The sequence below is a fragment of the Equus przewalskii genome, chromosome 13 (assembly GCF_037783145.1).
Source record: "Equus przewalskii isolate Varuska chromosome 13, EquPr2, whole genome shotgun sequence".
Classification (NCBI taxonomy): domain Eukaryota; kingdom Metazoa; phylum Chordata; class Mammalia; order Perissodactyla; family Equidae; genus Equus; species Equus przewalskii.
Genome location: NC_091843.1, coordinates 7,852,895 through 7,867,676, shown reverse-complemented (window position 1 = coordinate 7,867,676; position 14,782 = coordinate 7,852,895). Strand labels below are relative to the sequence as shown.

Here is a 14,782-nt window from a genome sequence, read left to right as displayed (position 1 = left end):
GCCTGGTGGCGCGGAGGTTAAGTTCATGCGCTTCGCTTCAGTGGCCTGGGGTTTGTGGGTTCAGATTCCAGGTGGACCTGCACACTGCTCATCGAGCCATCCTGGGACAGCATCCCACATGAAAAATAGAGGAAGATTGGCACAGGTATTGGCTCAGCAACAATCTTCTTCAAGCAAAAAGAGGAAAATTGGCAACAGATTTTAGCTCAGGGCGAATCTTCCTCACCAAAAGAAAAACAAAAACACGATCCTCTCAATAGAGACAGAAAAAATATTTGACAAAGTTCAACATCCGTTCATGATAAACACTCTCAACAACATAGGTATAGAAGGAACTTACTGCAACAAAATAGAGGCCATGTGTTAAAAGCCCACAACTAACATCATCAATGAGGGAAAATGGAGAGCTTTCCCTCTGAGATCTGGTACAAGGCAAGGATGCCCACTCTCATCGCTTCTGGTAATGTAGTAATGGAAGTCCTAGCAGAGCAATTAGACCAGAAAAAGAAACAGGGGCCAGCCCGGTGGCATAGTGGTTAAGTTCATGCCCTCCGCCTCAGTGGCCTGGGGTTCTGCTTCAGTGGCCTGGGGTTCTGCTTCAGTGGCCTGGGGTTCCGCTTCAGTGGCCTGGGGCTCCGCTTCAGTGGCCTGGGGTTCTGCTTCAGTGGCCTGGGGTTCTGCTTCAGTGGCCTGGGGTTCCGCTTCAGTGGCCTGGGGTTCTCGCCAGGTTTGGATCCCGGGTGTGGACCTATACACTACTTATCAAGCCATGCTGCGGCAGCATCCCACATATAAAATAGAGGAAGACTGGCACTGGCACAGATATTAGCTCAGGGCTAATCTTCCTCACAAAAAAGTAAAATAAAACAAAAAGAAATAAAAGGCATCCAAATCAGAAAAGAAGTGGTCAAATTATCTCCGTTTGCAGATGGCATGATCACATATATAGAAAATCTAAAAGACTCAACAACAACAACAAAAGCCTGTTAGAACTAAGAAACAAATTCGGTAAAGTTGCAGGATGCAAAATCAACATACAAAAATCAGTCACATTTCTATATACAAATAACAAACTATCTGAAAAGGAAGTAAAAAAAAATCCCATTCACAATAGCAACAAAAAATAAAATACTTAGGAATAAAGTTAACCAAAGAGCTGAAAGACTTGTATGCTGAAAATTAGAAAACCCTGATGAAGGAAACTAAAGAACATAGATAAATAGAAAGACATCCCATGTTCGTGGATAATTAAGAATTAATATTGTTAAAATGTCCATCCCACCCAAGTGATCTACAGACTCAGCACAATCCCTATCAAAATCCTAATGGCATTTTCATAGAAACAGGAAAAAAATCCTAAAATGCACATGGAATCACAAAATACTTGGAATATCTAAAGTAGTCTTCAGCAAGAAGAACAAAGCTGGAAGTATCACACTTCTTGATTTCAAAATATGTTACAAATATATAGCAGTCAAAAGAGTATCATACTGGCATAAAAACAGGCATGTAGACTAATGGAACAGAATAGAGATCCCAGAAATCATTCCACACATCTACGGCAAACTGCTCTTTGACAATGGTGCCAAGAACACAAAATGGGGAAAGGGTAGTCTCTTCAAGAAGTGGTGTTGAGAAATGTGGATGTCCCTGCCCCTCCTACAGCTAGACCAAGGGAAATGAACAGGCTGTTAATTCCTGAGAGCAGAAATTAACATGGATTGAAGAAGGCTTCCCGGAGCAGAGAGGTCTGGACCGGAGGATAAATAGGAGTCAGATACCCCAGGAAGGAGAACAGTGTGGGCAAAGGCTCGGCAGCCAGATGAGACATGGCGCAGCGCTGGGAACGGACGCAGTCCAGCGGCTGGCTCAGGGTGGAGGACGACCACAGGGTCTGCAGGCCCAGACACTGGAGGGCTTTGCAAATGTCTTAAGGAACCTGGGCTTCCTCCCGGGCAGCGAGAAAGGTTCTGATCAGAGGATTGACAAAGTCAGATTTGCATCTTAGGAAGAACACTCTGGCTGCAGAGAGGATGCTGAGGGTGGACTGGAGGGAGGCAAGTGAGGATGGAGAGAAGAGGTGGGTCTGAGGGAGGTTCTTGAGGGAGATTCTAGAGGCCAAACGCTGGCCTGGGTGTGGGATGAGGAAGCGGGAGGCAGCGAGGAGGGTGGCAGCCAGCTTCCTGCTCCGGGCGAGGGTGTGGGAGAGCAGCTGTCTCTAGAGGGAGGCAGATGGCATGCGAATGGGGTGGCTGTGGACATTTGGCAGGGAGGACCATCTGAAGCCCAGGGGGACAGACTAAGTAGCAGACAGATTCACTCGTTCACCATCGCGGCCCACTTTGGGCCAGGCCTGTGCTAGGCCCAGCCGGTGAACGAAATAGACCAAGATGGCTGCCCTCAGGGAGCCCCTGTGCTAATGAGGGAGAAAGGCCGTAAGGAAGGGAGAAGGTCCCTGAGGCCTGTCAGGATGTGGAAGGTGCTAGGGAGAAAAGAGAGCGGAGGCGGGGCAGGGCCAGGGCCTCCAGTATGGGGGAGGCTGGCAGTTCTAATGGGCCACCAGGGAGGATCTCACTGGGAAGGGCGCTGTGAAATCCTGTCCCCGGTCCCTGCGTCCGCCCATCCACTCACCCATAGGTGCGGCGTACTCAGGGAGGGACCTAAGGAGGCCACTGCAGAACTTGTCCTGGGCCCCACCGGGGCGTCTATCCACTCAGGGTGAGTCCAAGGAGAAGCAGGGGACCAGGCCCCTGGCTGGGGAAGGGGGCAGCGTAGGGAGCCTCCAAAATAGAGCACCCCCACGCCAGCTTGTTTGGGGGCATCACCGGCAGCTCCAAAGAAAAAGCAGGACAACTGTTGCTTTAGTCGAGATTCTTCTCTATTTATAAATCAGGTCTTCTTTTCAACTCCATTTCAAAGGCCTGTGGCACATGGTTTCCCAGAGCCCCAGCCCCGCTCGCTGTCCTGTGCCCCCTCCCTGCGGCACGGCTGGCCTCTCACTTTCGGCATTTCTAGAATGGCCGAGTGCAGACCTGTCCCCTGCAGCGAGCAGGCTGGAGCACAAGATCCTGAAGCGCGGTCGCCAAGGAAACATCCCGGACTTCGAGGGCTCAGGCCTGGATTCAAACCCTGTTCCATCGCTGGCCTGCCGTGTGGCCCTGGGGTGGCCACCTCCCTTCCCTAGGCCTCTGTTTTCCTTCCTGTGAAATGGGTACAGGAGTCCATCCCCATCTGCCTCAGAGGGGATGGGCTCGGGGACAGCACAGATGCTTCTCCAGTGCCTGCCGGGTTCCACCCTCACAGGGTTCGTGGTCTGTGGAAGAGACAGATGTCAGTCAGATGAGCCCGGGGCTGGGCTCTGCACACGGGCTCAGGGGACACAGACGTCCAAACCACGGTGAACTGGGACACCAGACAGAGACGAGGGAAGGAAGCCATTCATACTGCACACGGACGCAGAGTCCCAGAGGCTCTGTCCCAGGGGAAGGGCTCAGGTAGGGCACGAGGGGGGTTACGCGTGAGGTCTTGGGGACCAGCTGTGACCAGCGGTTTAAAATATAGGTTTTGTTAATATCCGGGTTTGGTGAGGCCAGCAGATCAGGAGATGACTGCCGTTGAAAAGGCTGTCCCTCACAGCTCCTAAGAGGAGGGGCCACGCCACGCAGGGCCACGCAGGGCCACGCAGGGAGGTGCAGGGTTGGTGACGAGGCAGAGGGGAGCCAGGGGAACGCGTGGGCCAGAGCCTGTATTGTGGTTTCCACGGGAAGGACTGGGCAAGGCAGAGTGAGAGGGCTGAGGACTGGCTAGTTTGAGTAGTTCCAGCGGGCTCTGGGGTGGAGCGGCTGCCCTACTTGCCTGGCACGGGGTCCTGGGCTGGTGGGGCGGGGGACAGTGGCTCTGAGTGCGGGCTCTGGATTGGTTAGTTTGCATATGAAAGACACTCTTCAAGGTGAGCGGTTTACTAGCTCAAGGAGCTGGCTAGCTCCTCGGGGGCAGTCCCTCCAGGGTTAGACAACAAGGCTCCAGATCACAAAGCATCGGAAACACACAGTTAATACGACCGACCGGGTCCCAGTGCTGCTCGGCAGTTCTGCTCGGCAGTTGCATGGCCAGCAAATGCCTGCCTCCTCTTTGGCTCAGCTCCCTCGTCCGTGCCATGGGAGGGAGGGAGCCTCTCCCCATGGTTTTGTGGGGTGACCGATGGCGTCTGAGAGCTAGTAGAGCCAGGCACATGTCGGCCGGCTCTGCCCCTTCCCCTCTCCCGCATGCTGACTGGAACGGGCAACGGGAGGCCCGGCTTACACACAGCTGCTGCCCCTCTGGGAAGGTCCTGCTGCTTGGCCCATTGTCCTGGGCCGGTGGGCAGCACCCTTGACCCCTTCACTCTGACTGCAAGACTTAACCCCTTCAGAGCATACTCCCCCTGGCCTTTGTGCATTGCACAGCACTGAGGGGTGCCAGAGAAAGCCAGCCCTGAGTGCCCAAGCCCCTGCTGTGGGCCCGGGCTTCCACAGGTGCTATACCTTTTAACCCCATCTCCACAAAGTTGTGCAATACCATTTTCCCCCCATTTTAGAGATGAGGAGACTGTGGCTCAGGGTGAAGTGGCTTGCTCATACCCACTCAGCAAGCGGCTGTCAGGGCCACTGTGTATGGTTGTGCAGGTTGTGCACTGCACAAAAGTGCCTGGATGCCAGGGTGAGCGGGCTGTCAGCCAGGAGGAGGGGCGCCTCTAAGGTAGGTGGCACGAGGGGTTTTAGGCGCAGGGCCACTCCTCCCTCTGCTTCTCTTCTAGGGCCAGGAGCGTGGAGGACAGTAGTCCCAGTTTCTTGGGTGAGGTTTCCCCTTCGTCTCAGCACTGGAGGTGTCTGTCCTGGGTGGGCTGGAGAGAGAGGTTACCTCGACATCACAGCTGTTCTGGGCCTAACGGTGCACCGCGGCCTCCCTCTCCCCTTGCCAGGTAGGGTGTAAGGGCAACCTCCTACACACACAAACATCTCAGACACACACACCTGCACCTGACACACACAGCAGATACACACACAGCAGACATACATGCACTCACATACACACACATACACATCAGACCAACATACTCATGCCATGCATACACACACACACACACACACACATACACACACATACCCGCACACATACACACTCACACCAGCCCATTGGCCTGGGCTGGTCTCCCTGAGCTTGGTTTTCCAGGAGTCCCGGACGGGCCTCTCCCCAGCCTATGCCCATGCAGTGCCCTTGGCAGGTGCCAGCAGAAGAGTGTGTACCTGTGTGGGGGCGAGGATGGCTCTTCCCCCAGGTATGTGTGTCATAAGTCTGTGGGGTGTGGCACGTGTGCTCTCCGTGGGTGTGGAGGGGTGTGTCATTGAAGAGTGGGCTATGTGCGCACACTGGCAGGTCCTGGGAGCACACAGCGGGTGGGGGACACGCCACGTGGGAGCCTGCCTGGGCCCAAGAGCAGTTTCTTCCCCTGGAATGAAGTCACAGCCTTTCAGTCCAGTTTATTTCCAATTGCTAAGATCGGGCTGGTGCCAAGATTCAAGGCTGGCGTGATCTTTGGGTTCTGGAGCTTTCCAGTAGCCAGATCTTTCATGGGCAAAGGAAGAGGCAGGAACAATAGGGACCCCTTCCTCCAGGCCCCCAGGAGAGGAAGGGGTCGGGTGGAGAGGACACTCTGGATTCTGGACGTGGGAAATGGGACTGATGAATGAGTGTCTTTTCTCAGTCAATCCTCTTCATAACCCCTTGGGGAAGGGTCGCCAGATCAGTCAGGCCCCAGCAAAGGGGAGACTGAAGAGGAGTCCCTGGGCCTGCCAACTATGGGGAGCTGTTCCTCCCTAGGCCTGGAGAGGCAAAGTGGGGAGAACAGGAGCCGTGGCCTTGGTTAAAGAGATGCAGCCACAGCCACCCCCTGCCCACCCAGCAAGGAGGGAGCCAGGGGAATAAATGCCCAGCCTTTCTCCCCTCCCACTCTCTGAGCACCATCGGAGCCTCCTATTGGCCAAGCCAACCCAAGGTCAGAGGGTGCAGGGGCCTGGGCCATACCCCATGGAGGTCGGATTCCGGGGCTCAGAGCAGAGAGCAGGTCTGAGGGCAAAAAGACTTCCCAGAACAGTCACCATCCTGTCTTTACGGAGGGGACACTGGAGGTGAGGGAAGAAATGCCCCCTGCCCGAGGTCACTTGGCCAAGAGGCTGCAGAGTCAGGATGGAAGCCCGGCTCTGGCTGATGGCATGGCACAGTGGCTGGGTGGCTGGGAATCCTTGAGCTGGTCACTCACCCTCTCTGAACCTCCAGTCAGACCATAAGCCCAGCTGAGCCTCTATCTCAGGATTTCTGAGAGAGGTGAATGAAGTCATGAAGCTATAGCGGAGGGTCTGTGATAGGCAAGGCAAGAAAAAATGTTTGTAATGCAGCTGCCAAGGGCATAAGAGTGATTACCGGAATAAGGAGGGGTTGGAATAGCAAAGCAGGGTGCTGGGGAACTTAGTCCAAGCCTTAGTTTACAGGTGGGGAACAGGAGGCACAGAGAAGCTGTGTAACTTGCCCTGAGGTCACACAGCATATCCAGGGCAGAGCCTGGGCCAAAACTGCGCAGGGAGCCCTTTCCATTGCACAAGGAGATACCAGCCAGGGCTGGGAGGTGTCCTCTAACTTCCCTCCCAGGGGCCTGGGCTGAACCTGTTCGGGGCTCCTCCCCTGCCCTGGAGGTGTTCCTTGCAGCCCAAGACAGGAACTAATCCAAGTGTCCACCAAGAGGGGAGTGATTAAACAGGGTGCAGTCTTCTAGGAGAGTGCTATGGAGGTATCGAAAGGGTTACGATGGGTCCATGACAGGGAAACACCTCCAAGACATATTAAGTCAAAAAAAAAAGTCAGGTTGATAATCAGAAGCCCATTGAGGCACCACTTCACACCCACGAGGACGGCTGTAATCGAAAAGCAGACAACAACAAGTGTTGGTGAGGAATGGAGAAACGGGAGCCCTCATTCATGGCTGGCGGGCGTGTCAAATGGTGCAGCTGCTTTGGAAAACGATCTGGCAGTGCCTCAACCGGCTAAACAAAGAGACATCACACGAGCCAGCAATTCCACCCCGAGGTGTGCACCCAGGAGAAATGAAAGCACACATCCACACAAAAGCGTGTGCACGAATGTCTGCAGCAGCTTTGTGCACAATAGCCGAAAGCCAGGAACAACCCAAATGTCCATCAGCTGATGAATGGGCAAATGCAGTGTGGTGCATCTGTACCATATATCCAGTGGAATATTAGTCAGCCATAAAAAGGAGTGAAATACCAATGCGTGCTACAACAGGGATGAACCTGAAATCATTGTGCTGAGGGAAAGAAGCCAGTCACAAAAAACCATGTAGTAAATGATTCCGTTTTCATGAAATGTCCACGATAGGCAAATCTAGAGAGGCAGGAAGGAGATTAGCAGTTGCTCAGGGCCGGGAGCATAGAGGGATTGGCGGTGACGGCTAAGGACTGCAGGTATCTTTTTGGAGTACAGAAAATATTTTACAATTGGTTATGGCGATGGTTGCACAACTCCGAATATACTAAAGTCGCTGAATTGTACACTTCAAACCGGAGAATTTTATATATGTGAACTCTATTTCAATAAAGCCGTTTTAAAGATCAAGTTGTAGAAGTACGATTCTACAAGTATAAGAAAAAGGGCCCGCGTGTGTGTGCTTGTCTCGCGTTAAATATCTCTGAGAGACGTTGCCAGCACACTGTCTGCCACGGATGCTGAGGAGGGGGTGGGGCAGGACATGGAGGGTCCCCGCTTCTCCCTGTCAAGTGCAGTGTGTAAGGGTTTCTCCACTTGGGTTGTACTCATGATGCAAACAGAGGCGCCGCCCGCATCCAGCCCCTGCGCGAGCTGGGCCCTCCCTGAGAAGCAGGCCTCGGGCGTGAGGGTTGTGTGGAGGCTCTCGGGTTGCTGGATGCTCCTGCCCCTCTGCATGAGGTCATGGGAGCGCCTCTGTCCGAGAGGGGAGGTCAAGAACTCTTTCTCCCAGGCCTGAAATAGATTTCCTGTTAGAAACCTAGCAAAGCAACTATTTTTGGCTGCCTGGCCTATCAGAGACGGGTCTGAGAGCTGGCTGGGGCTCCATGCCCAGGCTCCCGGGGGACCCCCAGGGACCATAATCAGAACACCTCCTGGCCCCAACTCGAAGCAGCCGCCATACTCCAGCCCAGGGGATGGCATTTCAGGGGTCTTCTTATAAACCCGGGAGCAGGACCAGTCTGTACCCTGAGGGAGAGGGTCCAGGAACATGCAGTTCTGGAGCCATACTTGGTACCGAGCCCTGTGTCCAGAGGTGCCAGTCATGTTGTCTTTCCCAACAGCCTAGTCCAGCAGGGGTTATCATCACCATCTTATGGGTAGGGAAACTGAGGCTCAGAGAGAGAAGTGACCCACCAAAGATCCTACCCCCAGAGCTAGGTTTTAAACTCAGATCTGCGGCCTGACCCTACTATGCCACACGCATCATTCAAGATAAAAGTGACAAAATCCCCCTCAGGCTGATGCAGACCGTAGGGGAGCTTTATCCATTTACGTAGCTCAGAAGCTGAGCATGTATGGGCTCCAGGTGAGGCTTGATCAGGGCTCCAGCCCCATTTGTCAGTGGTTCTGTCAAGTCTGCCTTCCTTTGTCTGTCTGTGAGGTTCATTCTTGAGCTGAGGTCCCTCGTGGTACCCAGATGGCTTCTAGTATCTGTCAGGGAGATCTTCGTGTAAACTCAGACATCTCCAGAGGGTCAGCAAGCATGCCCTGCCCTCGTGTCTGCCCCAGACGAGACTCTTGGGATTTGCTGAGATTGGGTGGATCTAGCTCACTCCTCCCCCAAACCACTCACTGTGGCTGGGGCCTTAAGGCAATAGGGCTCAGCCTGAGCTGGGACGAGGGTTGGCCTTCCATGGGGTGTAGAGGACTTGAAGGGCTGGGCGGGTTGTGGAATGACAACTAGGAAGGGGAGAGGGCACAGATGTGGCATGTAAATGGTCATTGAGACCCCCGGCCCCTCCTCCGGGTGAACTGCTCTGAGACACAATTCTGAACTCACTGCACTAAAGAAATTATTTGTTTCCCCATCTGTAAAACTGGTGAGCAGCTAGACAAGGCCCTTCTCTGACGGTCTTTATTGCCATCAGTCACACCACGGCTTGTGATGCCACATGGGCAGCTGGGTTTATCAATACCCGAACGCTTGCCTTTGTTTCCTGGACCTTGGCCTGACCCCTAGCCCTCTCCAGTCGCTGCTTCGGGTCCTCCTGAGACCCTTTGCCCCACAGGACCCAGGCCCAGCCCCTTGGTCAGGCATCACAATCTTTGGGGCCCTGCCTCCTGCCCACCGCTCCAGCCACTGTCACCAGAAGGGAAGAATGAGGCCCCCACCCAGCCTGGACCATGGGCTTGTCCCCTGCCCAGAGTGGAGTCAGCAGCCCCAAACGACGTGGATCCCCAAACAGAAATGGGGGCTGCTGGGAGAGGGGCCCAGGGAATGGTCAGACACCCGCTCTGCACTCTCCCGGGGGCCCCCCTTGGCTGTGTGCCCTTGGGCAAGCACCTTCCGTCTCTGAGCCTCCACTGCTCCATCTGTGAAATGGGGTAGTGACGATGTCTAAGTGTCCAGCGTGCGCTCACTAAATGGTCTTCCTCCGTCCCCGCCCGCCCAGAGCCGCCCCAATCCTCTACTTTTCTCGCCTCCTCCCTCACGTGGACTTCGCTCACACACACCTTCCTCATCCCGTCACCCTATGCTCAGCCCCCGTCGGCAAGACAGGCTGCCCCCGCCAACCAGCCTGCCCACACGGAGGGCCCTGTCCCAGCCCAGGCGACACAGGGATGGAGGAAGTTTGCAAGGAGCCCAGCCCTGCCTCCTGCCAGCTCCCCGGAGAAGATGGAGACAAGAGCGTGCAAGGGAGGCGAGCACCCTGGCTCCACGCCGCGGCCCAGGCCGGGCAGGGCTCCGTGAGCGGGTCACTGCTGCTCCCAGAAGTAACCGCTGTGTGCATCTCGCAGGCCTCGCACGGTGGATGTTGAGGGTAAACCTCGTACATCTCTGTCCAGGGCCCGTCAGGAGAATGCTGAAAATCAGGACCGTGGCGACGGCCACAGACTCCCCATCTTCCTCTCTCTCATCTGTTCCTTACTCTACCTATCTGTCTCTTTCTGGCTCTGTCGCTCTTTGAATCTTTGCCACTTTCGGTGTTCTGTGTCTCTCCAAGCGTCTCCTTCTCTGTCCGTCCTTCTCTGTCTGTCCATCTGCCTGTCCCTCCCATTTCTTCCTTCCTCAGTTCCTTCCCCCATTATTAAGCTGCCGGAGAGGCCCCAGCCTATCCGACGCCCACGGAGCGCATATTTTAATGCGGCTTCGCAGTCTTCCAGAAAAACAGATGCAACATCTACGACATTCTTCCTGCTCCCCGGAATAGCGATTAAAGAGCGAGGATTGGGGGCGGGGAGCGGCGCAGCGAGGGGGCGGCGGTGGGAGCGGGTTGGGGAGGAGGAAAGACGGCCTCCTTGTGGGGCTGCTCCTCTCCGCAGAGGCGGCTGACCAGGCAGGGGCCGCTGGTGTGACCGGCTAGCGCTGTGGCATCTTTCTCCCCAGGACGGCACAGCAGCGGGGTGGCCGGGCGGACAGTGGCTCCGTGGGCAAAGTCTGGCCTTGGAGAGCAGTCAGGGGGACTGCAGGGGTCCAGGGGCCTGGCCAGAGGGCTCTCGTAGGAGACCTAGGGTTCTGAGTCCCACATGCAGATCTGGGTTCGGCTGCTTGAGTCCCCGTGAACACTGGCCTCTCAGTCCTGTGGCTCGTGCTTGGTCCACACCCTCATTCATTCATTCCACAGGCACGTTCTGAGTCCTTAGCATGTGCGAGGCCTGTGTGTATGTGGCAGGACTGGGGGCAAATAATTACAGAACAGCATGAGGGTATGTGAACAGGGGCTGCCTGGGGACCCTGGCAGCCCTCCCGGAGGAGATGGGACGGCTCAGGTCTGAAAGACGGGAAAGATTTGGGTGAACAGGATGGGGTGGGGATGGGCGTCTGAGAGGAGTGGAGGTCCCACAGAGGGGGCTGCAACTTGCAAATGGGAAAACTGAGGACACCCTAACAGGACAAGTGCCCGCCACGGTTATGCAGGGTGGCAGAGGGTCTCCAAGAGGCAAGAAAAGCCGCCTGGGCCCCACATCATCCATGTCACCGTCAACCAGGGCTCAGCCTCAGACACCAACAGGGGCAGGCAGAAGTGGGGGGCAGGCGAGGCCGTGGGGCCCAGCACAGCAGCCAGGGGTTTGCACCCATCGGAAGAGGGGTGGATGGTTGCCGTGTGGGGCTGGGGGCCCAGAGCTGCCAGACTGTCCACCTTTTCATGAGAAGACGTGAAATATGCCATCCAGGACAAAGAGGATGACCCAGATGCTGGTGAGGGAGCCAGAGATTCCCAGAGATTCCTGGGAATCTCTGCCACTCCCAGGAATCAAAATGAAGCCTGATGCCTCGTGTTGGCCAACCAGTGAGGCAGCTCTGGGACCACCAAAGTCCCCCTGGCTGTCCACTCCTTCTTCCAGAATCCACATTGCTCTCTGGGGTCTGGAAGCACAGGAAGCTCAAGCCCTGGTCATTGACCTTTCCCACACGGAGCTGTTTTTAGTTTTATGGACACTTGAGAGAGCAGAGACCTCGTGGGTCAGTTATTTCCTCTCTTGAAGCAAAGGCTGGGAGCTTCTTTGAGTTCCTCGCCTTCCTAACATTTCATCAACTCATCCACTCGGCTTAGAATGCACCACTTAACCACAGGGGGAGGGGAGGGTTGAAAAGTGCCTGGGAGGTAGCCCTTAAACCCGCTGTCTCACTAAGGAGACAAAAGTAGCCACATGCAAGCAGAAACTCCTCATACAAGATGCCAGATTTCTTACCGGGAAGATGAAAGGCAGTTTCCGAGGACAAATAAGTTAGAGCAAGCAACACACAAAAATAGCAGAGCAAGTGAAGAAAGAAATGACAAAGTTGGGGCATAAATGGAGCCACAAATAAAGCCTGTTCACAAAAAGCACACTTGATGTTCTAGGAGTTTCTGTGGTTGGGTCACAAGATTGATGTTGAGCTTCCTGGCAGCCAATGTGAAAAGGGAAATTTGGCCATTCCATAAATCACAATGATCACGCCTTTGAACAAATCAGTTACCCAAGAGAATTACAATAATAGCTAGAATCTACTGGGTGGTTACCACTCCTCATAAACCTGTATAAGGGAGGCACTATTATCCTCACTAACAGGGAAAGAAAAGTCCACAACTTGCCCATGGTCATACACCTGGTGGAACAAGGATTGTGATACAGATCATTTAAATTCGGAGCCTGGGCTCTAATCTTCGTCGTGCTTCTAAGACAAGAATCTCTCCCAAGGTGCTTACGAGTATGGGCACTGTGTAACCACCAATGCTCCGGCAGCAGACACGGGGGGATTTTGTGTTTTATCCACCCTCCACAGGCTTGTGCTTTCCCGCCAACGCACATTTCAGGTCTGCAGCCCGAGTCCCTGTGGAGAGTGTCCCGTCCCACCAGCTGCCATCTGCTGCCTCCAGGACAGATTGAAGGGTATCTGGAAAGGAAGGTGGACAATCTGTCTCTGAAGCCATCCTCGCTCAGTGCCGTTCTCGCATGGAGTTCTGGCTAAATACCACCTCACTCATTCAACAAATTCCTCTCGAGAATGCACACTGCCAGGCACGCTTCTAAGCTCCAGCCCTGCCCCCGTGCACACACAGGTGGGATTCCCACCCTCTTGAACTCACAGACTTGCAGAAGAGACAAATGTTAAATGAATAAAAACACAAAGAAAGCACATCTTCACATAGTACGACATCTTATGAAGGAAGCATGATGAAGGGGCAGAATTTCGGTTGCAGTAGGGCAATGAGGGTCCCCTTGGAGAAAAAATCATTTAATCTGGAAACTGAATGATGAAAAGGAGCTGGCCAGGCAAAGAGAGACAAAAGCCCTCCAGGCTGAGGGAACAGCACGGGCAAAGGGGAGATTGCTCACAGGTCAAGGAACTGCAAGTTGACCGAGTTGCTGGAAGGTGACAGGGAGAGGGAGAGCGGACACACAAAACTGGAGAGACGGGCAGGGGTCAGATTGTGAAGGCTAGCGAAAGGAGGTTTGGTGTCTCTTGTTTAATTTGCTTGAAAATATACTCCCTGGCAAGTGCATGAGTTCTGCAATTCTGTGTTGTAGCTGAGAACAGACCTAAGCAATCAGCTTTTTAGATGGATGGATAGATGGACGGATGGATGGATGGATGGATGTGATGGATGGATGTGACAGATGGATGGATGGATGTGATGGATGAGTGGATGGATGGATGTGATGATTGGATGGATGGATGGATGTGATGGACGTGATGATTGGATGGAGGGATGGATGGATGGACGGATGGATGGAGGGATGGGTGGATGGATGTGACGGATGGATGGTTGGACGGATGGATGTGATGGATGGACCAATAGATGGATGGATGTGATGGATGGATGGATGGATGGATGTGATGGATGGACTGATGGATGGATGTGACGGATGGATGGATGGATGTGATGGATGGACTGATGGATGGATGGATATGATGGATGGGCGAATGGATGATTGTGATGGATGGATGGATGGATGGATGGACGTGATGGGTGGATGGACCAATGGATGGATGGATGTGATGGATGGCCAGATGGATGGATGAATGTGATGGATGGATGGATGTGATGGATGGATGGATGGATGGAGGGAGGGAGGGATGGATGTGATGGATGGACCGATGGATGGAGGGATGTGGTGAATGGATGTGATGGATGGATAGACGTATGGATGTGATGGATGGACAGATGGATGGATGCATGTGATGGATAGAGGGATAGATGGATGTGATGATTCGATGGATGGATATGATGGATGGATGGATGGATGGATGGATGGATGGATGGATGTGATGGATGGATGGATGGACGGACAGATGGACATGATGGATGAATAGATAGATGAAAGGCTGTGTCCTGGAAAACTCATGGAGCCCTCTCAGAGGGAGCAGATTGGCTGGGAGAGAAATGGGAACCAGGAAGCCCATTAGGATGCCTTCGTCCTCAGCCAAGCAAAGTCAGGAGGGACCTGCTGGAGGAAGCTCCTTGGAGAAGCCTTTAGCCCTGCTCTGAGAAAAGTCCTTGCATTTGATTAAATGAAGGCACTGGGTTCAAAGACTCCAAAGGGGATCCATTCCATCCAGAGAAGACTAGCTTTGGAGCTGGACATGTCAGGTCCACAGGGACCTTCTTGATCAGAGCTGAGGGGCTGCAGGAAGCATGGAGGATTGTAATGTCACTGCTTCACCTTCCTCTGTAACCCTGTGGTTTACAAAGCCCTTGGACAGTGTGATAATAACAATGCTAATGCTGATGATCATGACTGTCATTTGTTGCATACCTTCTATGTGCCAGGCCCTGCACTAAGCACTCAAAGTGCATTTGCTCATTTAATTCTCGCCACAATCCTGCATAGGCCATACTATCACCCCCCAACCTCAATCCCCATCCCCATTTTGCAGATGAGGGCGCTGAGACTCAGAGAGGTGAAATAACTTGTCCGAGGTCACACAGCCACCTCTTCAGGAGACCTCCTTATTTCATACTGCCCAACTCCACCCTCCCTAAGCACAGGCCTTATTTGGCGTCAGTTCCCACAGTGTGCTGGGTGAACATTGTGG

At 53.9% G+C, this 14,782-nt stretch overlaps 1 long non-coding RNA gene across 1 annotated transcript in view; it reads right to left on the bottom strand.

The window, feature by feature from the left end:
• Positions 1 to 2,860: 2,860 nt before the first annotated feature.
• The window catches only part of LOC139075037 (uncharacterized), a 35,630-nt gene continuing 23,708 nt past the window's right edge, over positions 2,861 to 14,782 (bottom strand). The window contains exon 3 of the long non-coding RNA XR_011525058.1: positions 2,861 to 3,313. This is a non-coding gene — a long non-coding RNA (uncharacterized lncRNA). The remainder of the gene's footprint in view (positions 3,314 to 14,782) is intronic.